The sequence below is a fragment of the Contarinia nasturtii genome, unplaced genomic scaffold (assembly GCF_009176525.2).
Source record: "Contarinia nasturtii isolate CC-2019 unplaced genomic scaffold, AAFC_CNas_1.1 Cnas_scaffold_414, whole genome shotgun sequence".
Lineage (NCBI taxonomy): Eukaryota > Metazoa > Arthropoda > Insecta > Diptera > Cecidomyiidae > Contarinia > Contarinia nasturtii.
The window spans coordinates 1383889-1393462 of NW_022197768.1; positions in this window are offsets into that span (position 1 = coordinate 1383889).

A 9574-nucleotide genomic window follows, 5' to 3' on the forward strand; every position below is an offset into this window, starting at 1 on the left:
CACTTTACCGTATGTAGTTTTAATTATATTATACATGAAGAATAATATTAATAATAACTATTATGTATTAATGAAGACACAATACAAGGAACAGCAATGACAACAACCGGAACTAAACAATTTTTGGAGAATAGAAAAACAAAAATAAACAAATTGCTACACACGATCACACATTTAAGAGAAGAGAAAAACAAAAAGAAAAACCGAAACGCAAAGAAATAATTCTTCATATTGTAGGAAACACACACAAACACACAAAATTCAATTGGTTTTGAAGGAAATTTTTGTCAAAATAGAAATTTAAATTCGGAAGAATAGAAAGGCAAAGAAAAATTTATAAAACTTACACCGAAATTTTTAATTACAACACATAAAAGCACATCTAAAACCATGCAAGCCGAAACCAAAACAAATGAAAAAAACACACACAGCAATATGCTTATTTTCTCATTCTCTCTACCCACCCACCCCTCTCTCTCTCTCTCTATCGCTCGCTAAGCGCCAATTGATTCGAAATTCATTCAAAAAATCTCTTTCTCTGTTACAAAGCGTTTGTTCTGATGAAGTTCGTGTCTTTCTTTTTTTTGAGGAAAAAGAAAAGGAAAAGGTTTCGTTGCGGATCGTTACCATAGTTTTTCTCTTAAATTTCCATTTGAATAATTCTTCTTTTTTTTCGAATAATTTCTGCAAAATTGCTATTAATCAGGTATATGTACATAGAACCCTAGTCTGATTATCGCATATACACGCAACTCCTTTCTTTATGTGCGTGCGTGCGCGCGCTTGAAATCACGTTTGCTTTATGTATGGATATCAAAAAATATATTACAATGGAAATTCTAAATTTAAATGAAAAGCATAAATCCGACACCGACACCGACAAACAAACAATCAAGTAACATCACGATAGCGAATTTCATCTGACGCAAGAATAAAAAAAAAAGAAACGCACAGAATTCGTTCACGTTTCCATACCAAAGTGGCTGAAGAATTTAAAAAAAAACAAACAAAAATGATAAAAAAATGGATAGTTCAACTGGGCTATTTATTGTGAACAAAACAATACAAAACAATTACGAATTATTATTAAATAGATATTTTTTTCTGTCAAAAAGAAAAAAAAAACAAACACATATTTTGTTTGAAAAACAAACAATTGAAATTCAGAGATCTAAATTCAAATTTCTTCGGAGTACAGAAAGACAACAAATACCTACATTATAAATATATGATAAACGACTAGAATTAAATGATAAGAAGGAATCAATGCCATAATTATCGTTGCTTGTCGTGCGACGTGAAATAATTAGAAACTATTTTTGTTTTTGTTCTCCCCCCTTTTTTTGTCTCACAACCAATGCAAGAGAACCGATATCCACGGTATTTCCCTTCGCACGTCGGCAACGATAAGGAGGAAACATATAAGAAAAGAGAATAAAAAAAAGTAATTCCTATATTAGTTTTAAAATGTAAGATTTTTGGCGGATTTAACCATTCAATTTTCAATTTAATCATTTCTATTATGTTCTTTTTGTTGTGCATCAGTTTTCTTCTCGTTCATTATTCAAAATAATTGCGTTTTCCTTTCTTTTTTCTTCAAACGTAATTTTTGCTAAAATTAGGGATTTCACACATTTGTGCTTCATACGTTTTCTTTTTCCTATTTTAATCGTACTCGCTTTCGAATCGAAGTGTTTTTTGGTTCAAATTGTATTTTTTGGCAACGCTGATAACAACAAAAAAAAAATCGAAAAACCATATACCCAAGCTTATTGGACTTGATTAGATTTTGACTATTTTTTGCTTTTCTTATTTCACTAAACTTTAGATTTTGATGGACGCACATTGACGCGTAAACACGAAACACGTTCTAAGAAGTATATAAACAACAAACTATGCAATATTACGTTTTAATTTAAAGTTGTATTTTTTCCATTTTTGTTTTTTCGTATGTGAAGAGAGATGATAAACAAAAACTCCAAGAATTCAATAGCTAAACATGAACAAAAATGGAATCAATTTCATTGTAATTGTTTTTTTGCAATTAAATACCCAAAACACGTATGTATCTTTGTTACTAGTTATAATCATCACACGGGGCGTGAGGCAAAAAATTAAACGAAGAATATTAATAAAAAAAAATCAAAATAAACCAACCAATATGTAGTTTTTTCCCCCCACAAAAGAGCAAACCAATTCTTGTAACTAAAATTTTCTGTTTCTTGTCATTTAGGACTCTGCCCAATTCTCATATTTCAATTTAGTCTATACAAATACAAATATTTTACCTTCAAGACATGCGACACACACACACACACACTCACAGACACATACACAAGATAAATCGAATGAATCAGATTATGATTACGAGTTTAATTATTAAAAAAAGAGAAATCATTATCATTTTATTCGTTTAGACTTAGGGCTTAAATTTAAAATATAACTATGTGTATTATAGGGTTGATGATTATTTTTTTGTTCTACTCAATATATTTTTTTTTCTTGGTTGTTTGAATTGAATTAATTAGTGAGCAAATCAATAAAATTGAAGAAAAAAGCTGATAAAAATGCTAAAAAAATATTGATATAAATTTATTGAATAAAAACATATAAATTCATTGAGTTTTGTTTTCATTACTGTAGTCTCAAATATATGTTCTTCAAAATTCTATTTTTTTTAACACAAGTATTTTTTTTCAATAACAGTCACAAATTAATTTCGTTACTTTGGAATTTATTCTGAATAAAAAATTCAATATTTTGTCATAGATTTTCTTTTAAAAAATAAGGCAATCCGCAACGCCAATTATAAATTGTGTCTTATGATTTCGGAATGAATCTTATTATATTATTTTATTTTCGTTTAAATTATTATTGGTAATTACAATATCCATCATAATAAAAAAACATAATAGTCTGCAGTTTTCAACAAAATTACCGAAATCAAAGGAATTAAATAAATCGATATTTGAAGATAGTAGTTCTGAGTTGGATTTTTCTTGAAAAAAATATTTATTTTCAAGAAGAATTTTAATATTGCGTTGTCCTAGAATTTTCATTCAATGATTGCGGCGAAAAGCTCGCACAAACACATGACTTAGTTCAGCCCTTCAACTAAAGATGTCGTTGTTTTTTATATATCACAACTTCACACGTATTGTAGTAGATATACAGTTTATGTGATATTTTTTGAATAGAAATAAATGAATAGGTAGACTTTTTTCGATATTTCACCCTCTCAGTTTATTGAAAATTATTAATTTTCATTTCGATTAGTTGTTTCGATTCATTAAAAAAAAATACAGAAAAAAAAGTGCCAAAGGTAAGATACAAAAAAATACAAAAAGTTGCCAAACAAGTTTAGTTTGTTTGCTTTTTGTTTTCTTGATCACTTTTGTTAAACGTCAATACACTGAATTTAGAACGTATGTCAATGGTGATTGACAAAATTGACAAATGATGATGTTTATAATGGGTTAGCTCGGCTAACTTAGCTGAACAGCGAACACAAAAGCGATAAAATAAAAATGGCAAAATCTGAAGAGAAGAAGATCGCGATAAAGAAAGATCAGGCGTGACAAGTTAGCATGTGTATTTCAAGTGGTCGAAAAATAAAACGAATACTTAGGCCTTTCTGTGTGGGTTGTTATTCTGGTGTAAAGGGATTGTTGAATGCCGAATAATAAATGTAAAAAATGTAGTCCTTTCTAAATGAAAACAAGAGCAGGTAATTCTCCACGTGCGTCCTATCTTCACGACGTAAAATAGTCCATAAAAAAGCAAATCTCGTCGTAATCAGTATGTTTCTTCAAATAACATTTACATTTTTACCATTATATCCACATTATGACTGATCAATATCAAAAACGTCATTTTGTTTTGGTTAATTTTTCAATAGAAAAGTTTTGCAATTTCTTCCACCTTGTGTGCGCATTGTTTTTTCTTTCGATGGACTTGAAATCTCACGTGGACTATATCGATGCAAATCACTAGAAGATAATAAAAAAAATCATAGAATTTCAACTAAATATTTTCCAAACAAAGGAGAGGCAATTGACAAGAGTATTATTCAGATGGCATATCGATCACTCGACGGTTTTGGCAACATGAAAACTAAACGATTCAATGGAAACAGATGCAAATTAAAGTAAAAACAATGCTTGATAGTATTTTTTTTTCTCGGTTGAAGTCGATAAATGGTTCGGCAAAAGTGCTGTTGATATGTAAATCTCGGTTTGTATACAAATCGTCATGTGTGAGTTCTGTAGTATTCGTATCTCCTTTAGCGCGGTCCTTTTCCTTTTCTCATAACGCGTTGAACTACATTTCATTTGACTATCAATTTCGCATGTGTGTAAACTTAAAATGGGGAATTTACATACAATGGTTAGTTTTGAGGAATATACAAATGTACAGTATTTGATGTAAGATCAACGTCCCTTTGCATTACCTATAGTCATCGTAGATGTACCAGCATTGTATATTGATTTCTTTTCCTGGAAAAATCAATTTGAATAGGATTCTGCTTGAATTGTTGTGGGCCTCTTTTTTTTTACTATAATGTGAATCCATATGATGTACACATTTCATTCTATCCGGTGGCTTCAAATACTTTGCATACGCAATGCGGTGCACAAAAGAAAGACTGCAGATACCAGCGAACTGATATAATATTTTTGATTGCATTACCATCAATCGCGATCAACTGATTCTTCTGGGCAAGGCCATTAGCCTGATTTACCTGATTTCATAAATAAACAAAATCGCACAATCAGTTTGCCGACATATTGTGCCATACACGCAGATAATATTGTCTTCGATGTGCTTTTGTGGCTTTTTTTTTGTTTCGTATTTAGTTTTTCTTCTTCTATGGATAGGAGATAATCAAGCGAATGGAAGTGGGCATTTACGAAGTGTTTCGGCTTCAATAAATGAAGAAAAGTCGGTATGTTTTGTCAACCATTTCTACCATACAGCTTTTCTGAAAGAATTATCTGTGATCAACAACATGCTGCGTCTACAATTTTAATGAATGCAAAACTTCAAGGGAACAGGACAACCACAACGAAGTCGCGACTACGAAACTATTACACGACCATTTTTCTCACGATCATAAGCTTGCTGAAAGTAATGAATTGCCTCCTTATTGATTCCGCTTTGATTTTCCGACTCTCGGTGACATTTGGTGACAACCATAGATAAACGTACGTTTTTTTATTCAATTCACCGCCAAACAATCAAGTCAGCAAACTGAACGATACATTGAAACATTCGATTTACCTATCCACACACACACGCGCGCTTCAAGACGACTGCACTGCATGCGTGACTGAAGGAGGAGTTTTTTTTAATCAGCAAAACGATAAATAGAAATTATAAATGGAGATCAATTGGAGATATATGCAATTAGCAAAACAACAAACCCACAATGCAACAAAGAAAATACTTCATCAAATAATCCCGTGTGTAAAAATATTTTGGCCAATCTGGGACGTTTTTACTATCTATATGTGATTGTTTTCAATAAAATAAGACGCTTATAGTCAGCTTTGCATTCGGACGATCAACGTCACAAAATAGGCGACTATGAAAGCCAGTTATAGTCGAATCAATTCATTTATACTTGACTGAGTCACATTTTTGCACACGGGATCACGTTAATTATGGTAATTTTTTTCGCCATTTTCTTATGAGTTTGATGTGAATGTTCACGTTTCATTAGGTGGTTAAATATCACTAGTACATTTGACTGCAAATCCCATTTGCCACTGGCACATTTTGTGTGGTCAAATGGGACTGATCCAAAAGACGTTAGCATATTGTTTACATTTAACAATTATGAAATTGAATTTCCGATATTTAAGCAGATAAGAGAATCAAAAGCGTATTCCAATCAATTTCATTGCTATTTCTCCCTGTTTCGCATATGTTCTGGTTTTACTTTGGCTTTACAACAAACTCGTGATGTATGCTTGCTTGTTTTACTAATTAGTCAGCAGCACTGTGGTTGTGGTATTTTATTCGTACCGAATAGGCACCAATATCGAGGCATGGATTAATTATTTGTGCACGTCGTTTAAATATTACTAATTTTCATGTGATATTTTGTTCAAGAACATTCCAATCGCCTTAATTGAATCCGACATACTTAGTTCTATTCGCTTGGTAATTTTGCATTTAATGGCCGTTTTTTAAATGTTAACAACTATTCTATCTTTTGCGTGGGTGGATTTTGCAACATTTTCTAGCTTTCATTATCTTCTATGAAAAATGTAACCACAACTGGGATGTGCTTTCGATCGATTAAAAACTAACTCTGAAAATTGCTAGGGCAATTGGTACAGCTACATTGCTAACGACTAGAATATATTTCGTCAAAAAATCACTCATTTATTTAGTAAATATCATTAAAAATTTAAAAATCGTCTGATGAGTTCAATTGAACAAAATACACCCAACGTTCAAAAAACTCAAAAATTTTCAAAAATTGTCAAAAAACATTGAAAATTATAAAAACGCTTTTAAAGTTAAAAATGTTATTGAAAATTCAGATTCTTTGTATATAGAAGACTCCCTATTGAACTCATTGAAGATTGAAAGCTATTTGATAATGTTTTCTTTTTCAACAATTATGGAAAAGACAAAAGTGTCACTTTTCGAAAGTTCAGACTTTGTGTCTCCATTGAAAATCTCTTCACAACAAGGGACAAGTGCACTTTCAAAGTTCTATAAGTTCCAGTGGAATTATTCCACTATTGGTGGCGAGTTTACTGGATAATAATGAGCATTAGATTGATTATACTAATTAACAATTTGAAGGCTAGGTTAATCAAAAAAAACTCTTTGTTTTTTTAAATGTTCACAATCACAATGATTTTACCCTTAGTCGTTGTGGTTGGGCTTGAAAATTTTTCCTAGAAATTTCCTACGCTAGGTGTATCAAATCCATTTTCTGCATCAATTATAAATATAAAAAACTGAATAGAACGAATCGATTTTATCAAATTTCTGCAAAAAAACGCACATTCATCCGTTATTCTTATGAGTGTTAAAAGGAAAACATGAATTATTTGCTACAAAGCATTGTCCAATTGGTCGTTGTGTTCCTGTGATTAAAATGCGCGTATTGCCAATCAACGCGGAGAAAAAATTCAAATACAAACAACCTCATGTCTGCGGCATCTTTTGAAATCATATTGAATAATTTACTTCGGTTTATGTGCCGCTGACAAAGCCATTGTTGAAAGTATCTGTTGAAAATTTTGTATTGAAAGCAAACCGTATAAATTCGCTGTGACTTGTAATTTATAATCAAGTTGTTTTATTGAGTATGCAGCAGCGCAAAAAGAACCGAAGTAAACACACATAGCAGAGCAAATGATATTAGTTGTTTAAAATGCTTCGATCTTGACACTTTTCAAATTGAAACGCTTACCTCTTTTTGGATATAATACATGGCGTCAGGTAATTGCAAATAAAAAATACAAAAATACAAAGAAAGATTTGTAATTTAGACGGTGGTTGGCTAAGCAATATTTATTGTTGAAATATTCAACCGGATACTCGAAATGCGAAGTGAAACTTTGAAATTTTTGAAGTAGATTTGTTCATTCCTTCAAACTAAATGGCATTTAAATATGTTTATTAACATACAATAAATTATTAAAGTTCATTGTTGATAAAGCAAAGAAACGGAGGGGGAGAAGGAACCATCTGCAAAAAATGGAAAATATATTAAGTTACGGAAAATGGTGAATGTGTATTAACGAATGCCGCGCCATTGTATTGTGGCGGTGCATAAATAAGAAAAATGAAATGCTTTTTCTTCCAAAATTAGATTGCATGCAATTGAATCTAGTAAAAATTTCATTTGGTCTTGTATTATCCACGTCACTGAGCTCATTTACTTTGCATTTATGATAATAAACCAATTCTTCTCTTTCTCCTTCTCTCATTTCGTTTACTTCATCTTTTTTGTGCGATTTTTCACAATTGCATTCGATAATATTTGTGCTTCGTTTACTATTTTCCAAATGGGCAAAAGAACATTTGTCGGCAAAACAATTGAAAGAAACGCTTGCACCGCATCGCGCCATTTTGAAATTACAAATAAAAATTTATTTTATTCGGTGAATGACACACGTCAACTAGATGCAGTCGATTTATTGTACGGTGCTCTTGTGTGTTGTTTGTTATTGTTAGTTCGTGTTTTTTTTTCGCGCGCGCGACGTTCGCAAAATGACATGACTCCGCCCGTCCGTTCGCTTCATACGAAAAACAATTTTCTTGATTTTTGGTTTATATTTATTGTGTACGTTCCACTCCTGTTCCATCTTCTCACCATCGTATGGATATTTTATTTCTCGTCATAGGCTCCTTAAAAACTGAAGCGACACAACGAACAAACTCAGTCTACAATTGAAGACTTTTACGATAAAAACAATGATGACAATGGCACCGAGTCACACAGAAAAGAACCGAAACCGATCAACCATATCTGACAAAGGACGGCCGTTCTTTAAGTCGTTTCTGTCGTTGAAAGCTTCGTTTCATTGAATTCAAATCGCAATTAATCTTTCTTGTTCGCTTGAATTCTGAGGCGCATGCATGCAAATGCTAGAATCTGAATTACGTTATTAGTAATTCATTCGCTTTATTTTTGGTTTTTTTATGCATCAAGCATTGCATTTTTTTTCTGTTCGTTTCGTAGGTTTGCATATGCCAAAGAGTGCTCAATATCAGAGTGCGGTTGAGGTACGATATTTTTTTGCATTGATCGGCTTGCAACATAATCGCCAAGATAAAAAGCCACATCGAACTTTACCGCCATGTGTGCATTTACATACAAGTGCATTGTTCTTTTTGTCGGCTAACTTTCGTTGAATAACGTTGAAATGTTAGATTGGTTTACAATTTTGTGTGCTCAAGTGATCACATGAGAATTGATTTAAATAGAACCATTTTCATTTTTCAACATCGTTTCGACGAATATAAATATGTTATGTCATTTCTAAAAGTGATATGAACAATTATTATCATCTATTGTGTGTATATTGAGTTATGATCAACAAGTTCAAGTCATTTGATCAGCGTGCATATTTTGTGTAAGGTAAAAAATTACCACGCCCTTTGACATCATTGTCGAGTTACAACCAATCAAATATTCGCCATGTTGTGCAGGCGTTACCTATCCATCCATCAAGCTCATGAATGACTGACAACAATCAAAAGTTCCGCTATTTCCCGTTACGAGCGCAACTCTCATACTTCCAATTTCAATTCGATTTGGATCATTTTGAGCGATTTCAACGAGTCACAAATCGAAAATCACCCGCAGAACAGAACACAACAAACAAATAACAACAACAACAACAAAAGTAACGAAATTAAATTCAACGATTCGTAAACGATCGACTAAGTTGTAAGTGAATGAAATAAATAAAATAGTTCGTGGAACGGAGATATCATTGCAACTGCTTTGATCTTCGTTGACGGCATAGATTTTGGCGATCCGAGCGATTAAATATAAAGTGGTGTGCGGCGGTGCCAAACAGCGAATGATGCGAAAACAAAA